General features: G+C 49.4%; 1 long non-coding RNA gene across 1 annotated transcript; it reads right to left on the reverse strand.

Annotated features, from left to right (window-relative positions):
- Positions 1 to 387: 387 nt before the first annotated feature.
- LOC146420995 (uncharacterized) lies at positions 388 to 13,543 on the reverse strand. Its single transcript, XR_014848863.1, has 2 exons — positions 13,501 to 13,543; positions 388 to 12,140 (listed from the first exon to the last, which is right to left on the reverse strand). It is a non-coding gene; the product is annotated as an uncharacterized LOC146420995 (long non-coding RNA).
- Positions 13,544 to 13,884: the final 341 nt, after the last annotated feature.

The following is a 13,884-nucleotide window of genomic DNA, read 5'->3' on the forward strand; positions in this document are numbered from 1 at the left end:
TTCGTGTGCCAAAGCTCCATCAGTGCCACCCCTTCCTGTGCCACATCATCACATTTTTTAGGGTTTGCCTGGATCTCCCTCAGTGCAGGGATGCTGGAAACTGATTTTACCCCAGGATTTTATTCCTCTAGCAGGGTAAATTTGACTCCTGTGAATGGCATTAAATTTCAGATTATTTCATCCTGAAAATGAATTTTTCATGAAAATTTCACGAAATTTCAGATTATTTCATCCTAAAAATGAATTTTTCATTAAAATTTCATGAAAATTTCAGGTTATTTCATCCCAAAAAATGTGTTCCCATTAGAGGACACACCTCAAACCTCACACCACCCTTTCCACACCAACATCTCCCCTTCACCCACTCCAGTGTCAAACACCACACGCTGTGGTTCAGCTGTTTTATTGAACTTCGCGTATGAAAGAACAGTTTCCAGTTCTAATGAGAAAAAAAAATGAACATTAAAAAAATAAATTCAACATCAGGTAAAAAAATCACGCAACCAAAAAATAAAATAAAATCACTTTTTTCACCGGGAACTGAACACCACGGTAGAGTCACCAGGACGAGGGGATGCAGCAGCTGGTTTTAGCATCAGACTGCTATCCAAAAAAAACAAATTTTAAACAGTTGCAACACAGCTCACTGGCAAAACCAGAGTTGAAAATGAACTCAGAGTAACAAGACTGCGTTTGACATCTCCAGTCCAAAACCTCATCGTTCCTGTGTCACCTGATCAGTCAGGATTTGGAGATGAATTCACATTTCCAGTTGGATACACGGAATTTCCCAATATTTCACTATACACCCAGTGCATGTGAGGTGAGACAGACATGGAAACATTTCTGCATTACCCACCTGCACGTGTGAAGGAAGGAAAGCAAAGTCAAAATGATATCCAGCCTTCTCCATCCTGGGAAGGTTCCATGAAAACCAGTTGCATAGTAGAGGATGGGAAATTAAGAAACGTGAGCTGCTCCTGTGCTGGAGGTCAATGCAAGGTCTCCTTTTTGCCACGTTTTGGGGTCTCAGGTGATGAATTTAGAGCCTGTTCTCCTTGAAAGGTGCCAAATTCAGCCACTCACCCTGACCTCCAGCAGCCAGGGGGATTTCCCTGCAGGACCTGAGGAACTGGGATAACCAAGTCTAATTCCAAAGGCAGCACAAGGGACATGGCAGCCAACACAGTTTTGCATTAAAACTCCACTATTTCAGGCACTTTCTGACTACATTTCCCCTTAATACCTTTTGATTCACAGTTCCAGCTCTACCCATGACTTGTGTGTTGCCAGGCAAATTGTCCTGCTCTGAAATCTTCCTCTGGAACAGGAATGATGCATTTCAAACCCAGCAGCACTGCCTGGCCTTGCTGAGGTCAGAGATTGTTATGGACAGCACCAGCCAGAACCATCTCAGACCATCCCCTTGAAAGGTGCACTGATGACATCATCTTGCAGAAAGCAGGAAAAATTGAGAAAAGAAACATAGTTTACCTGGCTGGTGGAAAATCTGGGGATTAGAATGTATAATTTAATTCACTTGTTACTTGGCTTTAATCTCAGGTTGAGGGAGAAACATCTACCAGGGTTTGTGCAATGCAGGAGAGCGGGAAGCACTCAGGGAAGAAAATCTCTATCTCAGAAATTCCTTAATTTTAACAGGATTCAGCAGCAATAACAGCATTTGAACACCTGGCTCAGGAAACACCCAAGAGTGTGAGGTAATGAAGCCTCCAGGCTGCTCCAGGCTGCTTTCTGAGATGTCAATCCTGCAGGGGTTTGCCTCTGGAAAGAGGCTGGAGGCAGGGATGGGACTGCAGGAATCACAGATTGAGAGAATCCTGGGATGCTTTGGGTTGGAAGGGACTTTAAAATTCATCTTGTTCCATCCTCTGCCATGACAGGGACACCTTCCACTGTCCCAGGGTGCCCCAAGCCCTGTCCATCCTGGCCTTGGACACTTCCAGGGATCCAGGGGCAGCCACAGCTTCTCTGGGCACCCTGTGCCAGGGCCTCACCACATCCTCACTTTTCCCCCAAATCCAACCTCCCAGTATTCCCTCCCTCCCTCTCTGCTAAGCCCCATCCCTGTGCCATGTCCCCTGAGCCTTCCTTAGCGCCCTGCAACACTTTTGGACATCTCTCCCTTTCTAATTCTGCTGCCTTCTTAAAACAGCTTAAAAAGCACGTCACTGACAGGAGCGGCTTTCCGTGACCCTCCCCAGCCCAGCTCCCCAGATCCGCTTTCCCTGCCAGCAGCAGAGCCCTCATCGCTTTAATTGCACCCTAAAATTAACAGGGGAGGAAGGGTTGGTGCACAGCTCTGGGCTGGGCACGGAGCAGAGATGCAGACGTGTTCAGCGTCTCAAGAGCTCCGTCTGAGCACGACAGCTCGGAGCTGCTCGGCGTCTCGGAGCACGGCTTTGAAGGGCTATGAATAAAGATGAGCAGCCTGCCTTGGGATGATTATGGGAATCAAAGCACGCTATTTTTTGGATCTTCTCTTGATGTCAGCCATCATTAAATCGCTGCCTTTTTTTTTGTTGTTTTTTTAATCGGCTGGATACATTTTTAATTTGCCTTCCCTCGCCAAACGCGGCGCTGCGCTCCGTTTGCAGGCGGGACGATGGTTATCTGCGACACCCAGAGCGCTGGCAACACACATCAATACACTGGACCGACAGTTAAAGACTATCAAACTCTCAATTATTGTGGAAAAGCACATTAACGACCAGCTGGCTCAGCGGCCAAGCACGAGAGCAGAGCGGCAGCGCCGAGGCCGGAATGCACAACACCGAGGAGAGGTGGCATTTGGCAAGATTGTCATCGGTGGGAGGTGTCCAGGGGGTGGTTGGGACCCTCTGACCCAGCTGGGTGAAGGGATCTGGTTTTTCCCACCACTTTAATAATCAAAATACAGTTTTGAGCCCTAACGGAGAGACGCTGTAACAAGTGGCTACTGAAAACGGACGAGGTATAATTATGTTACACACACACACCATAAAAAAGCTCTCTGTAACACCGGTGAAAAATAAAAAAAACCTTTAGTACTGATACATTCTATCCCCCATTTTAAGGGCTACTTGATCATGTTCCAAAAGAAACTAAATATAACACCTTTGGGACCAGGGCTTCCCAAGATCCAGGGCTGTGCTGCAGTCCAAAAAAACCAATTCTCCTCCTGTTGATGTGCAGTTAATGTCCTGTGGGCAGCCTGGGACACCCATCTGTCACGGGGGGCTTGATGTTTGCAGCCCAAACCCACCAGCTGGGTGCAGGAGTGGGTTTGGGGTCAATATCTCCCATTTCAGAGCTGCCGAAGCTCTGCTCAGCCTCCTCGGCAGCCTCAGCACACCACGAACCTGTCACGCTGCAGGGAGGCTGCAGACAAATGTGTTTTGCAGCTCCTCAGGGGTTTGGGAGGTGACATGTCCCAAAAAAGCCCAGCTCCGTCTCGCCCAGCCTGGCAGCAGCTCCTCCACGGCAGTGCGAGAGTTTTGGGAGTTCCCAGGGATGGAAACAGCTCAGCCCTCACCCCAAACCCCGGCACTGCTCCTGGGCTGTTTGCAGGGCTCCTTGGAGGCTCTGTGATTTGACGGTTTAAACACAGAATAATTTCAGTGCTGGGGTGAGGCGGGCAGGGGGACAGAGCTCCTCTGCAGGGGTTTGGCAGTGCCAGGAGCACCAACGCTGCCATTCCCCCAGAGCAATCCTGCTCCTGGAAGAGCCCATGGAGCACGGGATGGCCTCGGGCAGGGCACGGCCGAGCCGAGTTAATGAGAGCCACCGCTCTAATTAGCGCTAATTGGTGCAGGCGGCTCTCGCACCGCATCGATCTCACACGGCGGGTTGTTTCACCTCCGCGCTTCCCTAACATCCCTGCCGAGCCCTGGCACCCCCTGCTCATCTCCGCGGGCTCAGGAAATGCTCCATGGGCTCCTCCAGCTATCCTGGTCCCCAATCCCAATCCCAATCCCCCTCCGCACCTCGTGCGGCTAAAGCCGAAAACCAGGATAAATCCAGGATAAATCCAGGATAAATCCAGGAGCCAGCAGCCCTTTCTCCTCCTTTCACCCCCAGCTCCAGTGCCCACAGGGCTCCTGCCATGCTGGGAATTAATGCAGGAGGAGCAATGATCCACCGAGAGCCAGATCCATACTTGCTCTTCGTTCTCCAGCTGATTAAATTGACTAAAACTGCTGGTTTAACACTTTTTGCTCCTTTTCTCGCCATCTCAGCCCAACCTGCACCTGTGCAGAGCCCCAGAGATTTCTGTATTTGGGCCTCCCCTGCTCTTCTCCCAGGAACAAAGTCTCCACCACCAACAGTGCACCTGCCACGGCAGGAGGAGGAATTCCAGCCAAGAAATTATCCTTGTTTCAAAAACAAACAGAATAAACGCGACCTCACCAAAGCCAACGCATTCCTCACAAGAATCTCATTGTTTCCCAACGTTAAGGGAATTTCTCAATCCGAATTTGTAAGAATCTCATTGTTTCCCAGCATTAAAGGGAATTTCTCAATCCCAATTTCAGCTGAAGTTGGTGTGCAGCGTTTTTGTTTATCTTCTAAACTCTTCTGCAAGGCAGAAATGCAGTGCAGACAGTTGGCTGCTTTGCCTTGAATATTCCCGAGTTTTCCCATTTCCAAGCCTTCCTCCCACGCAGAAGTTGGTTTTCAGTGCATCCCCACTGGGTTTGTGCCTCGAAACATCCCACGTGTGTCTCCTGGGGATGTTCTGTGAAATGCAGGTAAACAGCTCCACCGGGGAAAGATGCAGGTTTTGGTGCTTCCTTCTGGGAAAGTGGTTCTTCCTCCACCTCCCAGTGCCTGCTGGGGACCTCAAGGCTTGGCTTTGGACACAAGAGACAATCAGCAGCATCAACCCAAGGATCTGTTTCACACACAACGATTTGGGTTCCTGTTACCTCCCCCTGAGCAGCCAGAGGATGCTCCAGTTCACTCAGCTCTGTCCAGTCCAAATTAACATTCCCAAACCATTCCCAGGGAATTATTGCAATGCAGATGCAGAGGTTCCTGCGCTCATCTGAGTCTCTCCAACATCATTTTCACCCTTAAATCCAACACTGCTCTGAGTTTCGCTCTGCTCCTCCAGCAGAGGCTGTGCTGGGAGGGTTTCAATCTCCAGCCTGGGATGGAGGCAGCGTGAGGAGGTGGATGAGGCTGGAGAGGAGGAAAAGGGGGGGCAAGAGGCAGGAGAGACCATCAACCCCTTTGCCATTTCGAATTATCCCTTTGCCATTTGCATTTATCCCTTTGCACCCCATTTATCCTTTGCACACCATTTATCCCTTTGCACACCATTTATCCCTTTGCACCAGGATCATGTTGATCCATGCAGTCCCAGGAAATGCAGTGAGGTTATGGAAAGCTCAGGTTTAAGAGCTTCCCAGCTCAGCCCAGGCAACCCACAGCTCTAAACCTGCCACCGAAATCCTCAGTGTGCAAAATGAAACAGCAACTGGCAAAGGAAGGATGGAATTCCCGATTATTACAGAATTATCAAGGCAATACCATAATATTCCCACAAGGCTAGAGCACTGTGGATCCAGACAAGGGCACAGAGGCTCTCAGAAAATGAAGCAGGAGCATGGTCAGCCAAGAATTGGGTTTTTAGACCTTTTCCACCCCAGAAATTCAATTTTTCCTCAGGTTTTCGTGGAGTGATCCTGATAGCAAGGCACAGCTGCTCGACATCCTTTTCCCCAGCACCAGCAGAGATGTCACTTCCTTAATAAGGACTTGCAGTAAATCACAGCCTTTGGTACAGCACAGAGCTACTTATAAAGGGCATTTCCAGGAAAGTGAGAAAAATGGAACAGAAATGATTCCCAAAGAGCTGAGAACAGCCCCTGGCCTTTGCCAGGGAACAGCCACAGCACCCAAAATTCTCCCCACTCCCTCCCACCCCGAGCAAAACTCTTGGACTGAGTTTTAGCAGCTCTGCTTGACATTTCCTTTCTGGCTGCTTCATCTTTCAAGAGATCTTTGTTTTTTTAAATAATAATAAAAAAGACTGTAATAATGTCCAAACGATTTCCACCTCTCCTCCTCCTTTTCCCTGGCTTTGCTCAGTCTCATTATATTGCACAAATTGAAGATATTCTGGCTCCAAAGACCTTCCCTTCTACATAATGCACTTGTTAGAAAACACAGATCAAAGTGGGGAATATTCCATATATAAATCTATGTATGAAATATGAGCTGGGTTTCAGTGGGGAGGACAGGTCCTCTGCCAGTCAGGTCCACAGCAGCATCCATCACCATATCCAGGATGTTTGGGATTTTTGTCCTTTCCTTGGAGATGTTTTATTTCTCAACACAGTCCTGAAGGTTTTCAATTCGAAACTTCCTCTGTGATCTGTTGGGCAGAGCAAAGAAGCACTTTTATGCACAGCCTGCTTTGGAAAACAAGAAAAGATTCTCTCTTTTTTCAAGTAAAGTGGAAGAGATGTTGCTCGTTGCTCCTCCCTGACAAATTCCCATCTCCATTTCCCACGAAGGAAAAGTGAAAATTTGCTAATTAAAATTCTTTAATGGACTAAATGCCACACAGTCTAAAGCGAGCTAAAGATAGGAAAAAGATTCATTAAATATATTCTGGTTATTAACTGTTATCTCACATTAACGGCAAGCTCCAAACCCAGAATAATTAGTGCCAAGTGGGTTTTCCTCATGTTTTTATCTTAATCAAGCTGGGTTTGTTCTGACCTGATGTAATTCACGAGATATTGAGCAACTGGTTGATTTTATAAATCCATTCCAGGGGGATGGGAAGAACCAGGGCTGATCCCACTCCACTCCCAGAGTTTGGACTGTGGAGTCTTTCCCACAGAGCTCATCCCAAAATCCCATTTTGATGTGGGAATGAGGATGTCCAGCAAAGATCCCCAAAAATCCCCCAATCTCTGCAGTGCTGGAGTGATGAGCACAGGAATTCAGCTGGAACTGGAGCCATAACTCCACACCCCAGGAGCTCAGCCTGACTCCTATTTAATACAGGGAGAAGCTCTGCTCTGAGACACTGAAATTTCTAGAAATTTCGTGCAACTGTTTCTATCCCTCTCATCTTCTGAAAAATTCACGTTCTGCCTTTAGTTCCCACCGTGGCAATGAGAGCATCCCAGCTCCCCAGTCAGGCTGTGTGAGCTGGGTGCTCCCTCAGCAGTGGGGATGAGGAAAGGTTGGGAGGAGCTGCAGCCACAGCTCAGAGCCTGGCCTAAGGCTGCAGGACCTGCCTGCTCCCAGCTCAGCCCCAAAAATCAGCCTGTTTGCCTCAAAAGATGGAGATATCCCAGGTGGGATCTGTGCACTGAGGAGGGAGAGATCCTCTCGCTGGATGCTGCAGGGATGAGGATGCAGGGATGGAGAGGCTGCAGGGATGAAGTTGCAGCATCAATGAGGATGTGGGAATGAAGTTGCAGGGATAACGAGGATGCAGCGATGATGAGGATGCAAGGAAGATGATATTGCAGGAATAATGGGGATGCAGGGGTGATGATGTTGCAGGGATAATAGGGATGCAGGGGTGATGTTACAGGGAAGATGATGTTGCAGGAATGATAAGGATGCAGGGAGAATGATGTTGCAGCTATGATGAAATTGCAGATGAAGTTGCAGGGATGAAGTTGCAGGGATAATGAGCATGCAGTCATGGTGTTGCAGGGATGATGAAGATGCAGCCACTATGAAGTTGCAGGGATAATGTTGCAGTGATGATGAGGATGTAGGGATGGTGAAGTTGCAGGGAGAGGACGAAGGGATAATGAGAATTCAGGGATGAAGAGAATTCAGGGATGAAGCTGCAGGGATGATGAAGATGCAGCTACTATGAAGTTGCAGTGATAACATTGCAAGGATGGTGAGGATGCACAGAGGATTATGTTGCCGCTATAATGAAATTGCAGAGATGAATTGCAGGAATGATGAGGATGCAGGGATGAAGTTGCAGGAATGATGAGGATGCAGGAATGATGAGGATGCAGGGATGCTGAGGATGCAGGGATGATGAAGTTGCAGGAATGATGAGGATGCAGGGATGCTGAGGATGCAGGGATGATGGTGTTATGGGGATGCTGAGGATGCACCTGCAGGGATAATGAGGACACAGGGATGTAGGAATGATGCTACAGGGATGCTAAAATCCAGCAGAGATGGGAAAGAGCTGGGAACTCCTGCCAGGAGCAAAGATCCCCTTGCAAGGCAGTGCAGCACTGGGGAAAGGAGCTTCCCAAGGGGCTCAGTGCTCCGAGCAAGGATCTCAGCCCAGCTTATCCTGAAGTGCCAGCAGGACAATTCCCAGCCAAAACCAAATGGGGTTTTCTGCTTTATTGGACTGGGCTTGCTAGGGGATTAAACCTCTCCCACCTGCCAGCCTGGAAAGGCTCCAAACTGCCAGGATCCTCGAGGATCACTGGAGTGTTACACACTCAGTAAATAAATAATCACACAAATGGCACCCAAACAGCACCTGCAGCCCAGGAAATGCCACTGGTTTGGGCAGGAAGGGGATGGTGGGGTTGGGACTCTGCAGATGAAGTGGTAAATAACAATTTAATTCCAGGTAAATAATCCAGTGCTTTGGGGTAGCCTGGAGCCTTTCCAAGCTGGGTCCTTGCCCGTGAAGAAAGAAATGCCAAATTCTCAGCCTAACAATGGTGTTATTTTTCTGAATCCAGTAGGAACAGCAGTGGGAGTGAACAGTCAGGAGCAACCAGGAGCTATCACTGCTCCAGCTCCTGAAGGGATCCAGATGTCTTTCCATCATACAGGGGTGAGGAAATACTCTCTATCCCAAGAGAAATAGAGGATATTAAACAGCAGCCACAAAAATTAGATGTTTTTAAATTAGCTGAGCCAAATAACTTTTATCTGAGCTCTCAGAGTTGGTGGAGCAGCTCCTGGGAGTGCAAGTACTGAGCACCTCCTGAGTCCTTCCAGAGGACTGGAAAACAGCTCCTGTTTGGGGCTAAAACAATTTTTTTAGTTTTTTTAAGGGATAAACAAAGAGACCTGCAAAAACAGTGTGTCTGACCATCTGTCACTGATCCCAAACAACGTGCTGGAATGGCTGAGAGTCTTAATGCAGAATTGAAGAGGAAGATTTAATTGGTGCAAGTCAACACAGGGTTAGGGAAAAGAGATCTTATCAAATTCACTGGTATCTCTGACTGAGTGCCACACTTGGCTGATAAAGGTGCTTGGGTAAAGCTCTTCTCTGGGGGAATTGCATGGCTGTTTGGTTCAGAAAGTGGAGGAATAAAGCTAAATTCCCGGGAGATGTCCCAAGTGAGAAAGCCAGCTGGACCCAGGTCGCTTCCCCACTCACTCCTCCTCAGGCTCACTGTTTTTCTCAGAGCATTTTGCAATCAGGGTGGGAGAAACATCCCTGGAAACTTCCAGCCCTGGGAGAGAACAGCCCAGGCTTGTTTCTGAGGCTGCAGAAAGATGATTTCCCACCTTAATTCCAAGGGATTTAAAGTGTGGGGTATCATTCAGGCACCTGCACCCACCTTGAAACCTTGGGATTCTCTCCAGCCAGGGGAAATAACTGAGATTATTGGAGTTCCCAGGGCAAGGTCTGCTGGCTTTTCCAGCCTCAAGGAAGCTGAATCCCATAAAACCTTTGGAGGACTCCTTACTTCTTGCCCTGTGTTTCAAAACCACCTCTTCCCTCCACAGGAGTTTCATTTCAAACACTTCCTGAAGCTGCTCTGTGTCATTTACAGATGGGGAAACTGAGGCACGGAGGTGTCAACCTGCCCAAAACCAGGGAGCAAAGCCCACAGGGCTCCCAGCCTGCAGCTCTGGGAGCAGGAACACATTTCTGTGGGTTGCCAAATCCCCCTGAAGGGCACAGCATCCCCCATCCCACTCTGCTCCTTCCCTGCACCAAGTCCAAGGGCAAACTCAGCTCTCTGCAAACCCAAAAATGACTTTGCAAAGTGTGTGTTAATCCCATTCATCCTCCATCCCAACCTCTGGCTTGCCGTGGAGCAACACCCTGAGCACAAACCCTGCTGCAGCAGCCCTGATCCTGCTGCCACAGCTGAGCCTTCGGTGCTTCTGTTGGAAAATAGACCAGTTTAATATCTGAAAAACCTTGTAAAAGCCACTGGTCATTGAATGGTTCTCTCTGCACAGCCGGGCTGTGTGTGGATGAGATGATTTCTGTGGTGCATCCTGGCCAGAACAACATCCTGGCCAGAAAATAAAGTAATGTCTCGACTCTCTAACACTAAAAATGTTGTTGGAGGGTTGTTGTTTTTCCCACAGTTTCAGTGACACTTCCACCACTGAACAAACCATAATGAAACCCCAACAGATTTTCCTTATTGATCCATGGAGGTGCTTTGGAGGAAGCAAAGCAAAGCAGCTGGTGCTGGTCAGCCTCAAAATAAACCTGGCTGCACTTTGCAGCCTTGCTGGGGTGAGCAGAGATGACCACCAGCTCCTCTTCCCTCCCAAACCACATCCAACCCCAGCCAGGGAGTTCAGAGATGCTAAAAATGAAGTTCAACCACCGGAGCAAAGCAACGGAGCTTCAACGAGCTCAGAAAAGCATCGGAATGAGAGTCTCAAGGAAATGAATCATTTCCAAACAAACCCAGCAGCGCCTGCTGCTGTCGGCATGGCTGAGCTGGGGGTTTCACTATGAGTGTGTAGAGACATCAAGGCTCTTGGCACCCAAACTGCAGGGAAAAACAAACACCTCCAACAACATTTTCAGTGTTAGAGAGTCAAGGCATTACTTTGTTATCTGGCCAGGTTGTTGTTCTGGCCAGGATGTACCACAGAAATCATCTCATCCACACACAGCCCGGCTGTGCAGAGAGAACCATTCCAGGACACGTGATTTTACTCAATGTTTCAGATATTTTACACAGTAAAATACATAGAGATGTGTTGGGTCAGTGTTCATTGGTCCAAAGTTGAGCAAACCCCCAGTATTCAGTTTCTCGTTGGATCTGAATCTCCTCACCTCTGATGTTAATTAGATTTTTCATTCTCCAATTTTCCTCAGTCCTTTCCTGCCCAGATGTCTTCAGCCCTGCTGCAGGTAGCTGTTTGTAGATAGCCACTGCTGTCTGCTGATGTTCTGCTGAAAGCTCTTTATCTTTTGGGTTCTCCCAGTCTGCTGACATGCTGAGTCCACCAGACTTCACCTGGCAGAACAATGCCCTGGAAAAAACCTAAAATTCCTTTTCCCAGGGTAAAAACAAACAGAACCCTTTGACTAAAGTTATACAAAAATTTTTAAACTGGTGTATTTTCCAACACTCCGAGCAGGGAAAAGCAGCGGTCAGGGAGCATTGCAGGTCCTCCTGACTCCAGCAAGAAGCTGAAGGAGATGGGAGACATGTTCTAATTCACTTGAGCATGTCTTGGTTGATAAGGAGGAGGGAAGTGAGGTGCCCTGCGGGGAGCTTCATGCGGGGAGGTTTCCCTGCCCTGCTGCCAAGCAGCCTCAGCGCTGAAAATTCAGGCTCTGAGTGGTGATGAGACACAGACTGACCCTGGGAGCTGAGGGTGTCAGAGCAGCACCTGAATCGTGGGAGGAAAAGCACAGAGGGGCTTGTGGGGTTTGCGTTTGGGGCTGAGTTTTGCCAGAAATGGGGATGAAAGGGCTTCAGCTGTGAGGGTGGAGTGGGACCCTGAACATCCCTGTTCCACAGACAGGGTGGTTGTCAGCATTAAAAATTGGGATTCACTGAGTGATATATTCCAGCATTGGATGGTTCTCAGCATTAAAAACTGGGATTCACTGGGTGATATATTCCTGTTCCACACACAGGGTGGTTCTCTGCAGCACAAACTGGGATTCACTGAGTGACAAGTGCAGGAGCCCCGAAACCTTCCCAGCACAGAGCAGCCAAAGCGCAGCCACCAGGTGGGATAAACATCCCTGGGACAGGGACACTGTCACTCACTGTCCTGTTTGGGGAGCCAAGAATGGAGCTAAAGGTCTCCATTGTATTCCAGGCCCAACCACAGCCCAGCTGGGAGGGTTTTGCTGGGAGCCAAACCACCAAAGATCCAGGAGGGGCTGGGGCTGCTCTGCAGGGATCCCCTGGCAGCAGATGTGTCCCTGCTGGGGTGGCTCTTCCCAAGGCTGGACCCTCCTGCTGGTGCCAGTCTCGCTTCTGACCTAAGAAACCCCCAGTCACCACCCCTGGAACAAATTAAACCCCTCCACTGCTGGAGGAGTGCTTCCCAGCTGGGATGAGGCACCTCGGGGCACCCGAAATACCCCAAAATGTCCTCATCAAAGCGGTGATGGCCACAGCCCCAGGAGTGTTTCCAAGGACAGGAAGCACATGGCTCCATCCCTCCCTGCTCAATGCCCAACTCCCACCTCTGGCACAGGGACAGGGCTGGTGTCACCCCAAAACCACGGGAATCTGCCAGCAAACAGCAGCCAGGGAAACGGGAAAAGGCAGCAATGTCCCATCCTTTGGGGGTACAAAGTCAAGCCAAGCACCCCATTCCTGCCGTGGGGGGATCCATAGCAGGGAGGGTGCAGGGGAGCAGCACCGGCTCTGTAAGAGAGAGATAATTCCTAGGATTAGCTCTGCCCACAGTGCCCTGCAGCCATCGAATCATCAAATGCTTCGGGTTGGAAGGGACCTTAAAGATCATCTCTGACAAAGATCATGTAAAATCCAGAAATTCCCTATTTCCCTGCTCCCATCCCGCTGCCCTTGCAGGAGGATGCCAGGGCACTAAGCTCTCCTTCCAGGCGCACACAGAACTGAAATTAAAGGGCAAAATAAGCCACCGTTAAATCCTGTTTGTCTGTTTGCACACCAAGGTTTGCAGCCTACCCGGAGATCGTTTCTAAAGCATTTAAAACAGGGAAAACCAAGCTCTGCTTCCATCCGGCGGCGGTGGAGCCTCCGAGAGCTCTCACCGAGACATGCATATTTTAAAAGCTTGGCAGGAGAGGGCTCCAAACTACACAATTAAACAGATTTTACACACAACGCTCCCCGTACACACCGAGCACTGCCAAAGCCCATTTCCCTGCAGGAGAGACCCCTTTGGAGCAATGACCGCGGCTGGCTCCTTCCATTCCGCCGGGGAAAGCACTTGTCTGCCCTTTGCCGCTGCTCAATTGCCCGTAAACTGGGGATTAAAAACAAAACCGGCTTCTTTTGTCGAGGGATGGAGCGGGAACAATTGCCGGGGAAGAAATTTAACCCTCCTGGAGGAAAGAGATATCTGCAGCCCTTGTCTGTGTCCACACGTGGGGTGGGATGGATACTGCGGCCACCCCGAGCACCCGGAGGGCATCTATTGTGCTGCAGAACAACAGAACCTTTTGAAGGAGTTCAGGCCTGGAAACACACAGAAAAGAGGGCGAAGGAGCAGGAGGAAAAGGTGATGGTGTCGAAGTACCGAGTGGAGAGGCAGGGGTTGGGGTTGTTGGGTGTCACTGCATCCCCCAGCGCCAGGGATGTTTCTTCCCCAAGGCTGAACCCTCCTGCTGGTGCCAGTCTCACTTCTGACCTAATCACCACCCCTGAGGGAAATCAAACCCCTCCACTGCTGGAGAAGTGATTCCCAGTTGGGATGAGGCACCTCAGGGCACCCAAAATACCCCAAAATGTCCTCAATGTGCCTTCCCAAGGTGGCATGCAGGGCTGGAAGAGAACAGATCCTAAAACACAGGCAGAGGGGAAGGGAAACTGACAGGAGGCTGTGAAAAGAGCAAAGTGCCAGGACAAGGCTCTGCAGCCCCCGGTGCCACTGTGTGGGGGTTGGGAGATGTTCTTTAAGGTCCTTTTCAACCCAAAGCAGTCTGTGATTCCCTGATAAACTGAAGGAATCCACAGGCTGCATCCCTGCGGTAAGAGCTGCTCC

The sequence above is a fragment of the Lichenostomus cassidix genome, unplaced genomic scaffold, assembly GCF_008360975.1.
Source record: "Lichenostomus cassidix isolate B80296 unplaced genomic scaffold, HeHo_3.0 HiC_scaffold_561, whole genome shotgun sequence".
NCBI lineage: Eukaryota > Metazoa > Chordata > Aves > Passeriformes > Meliphagidae > Lichenostomus > Lichenostomus cassidix.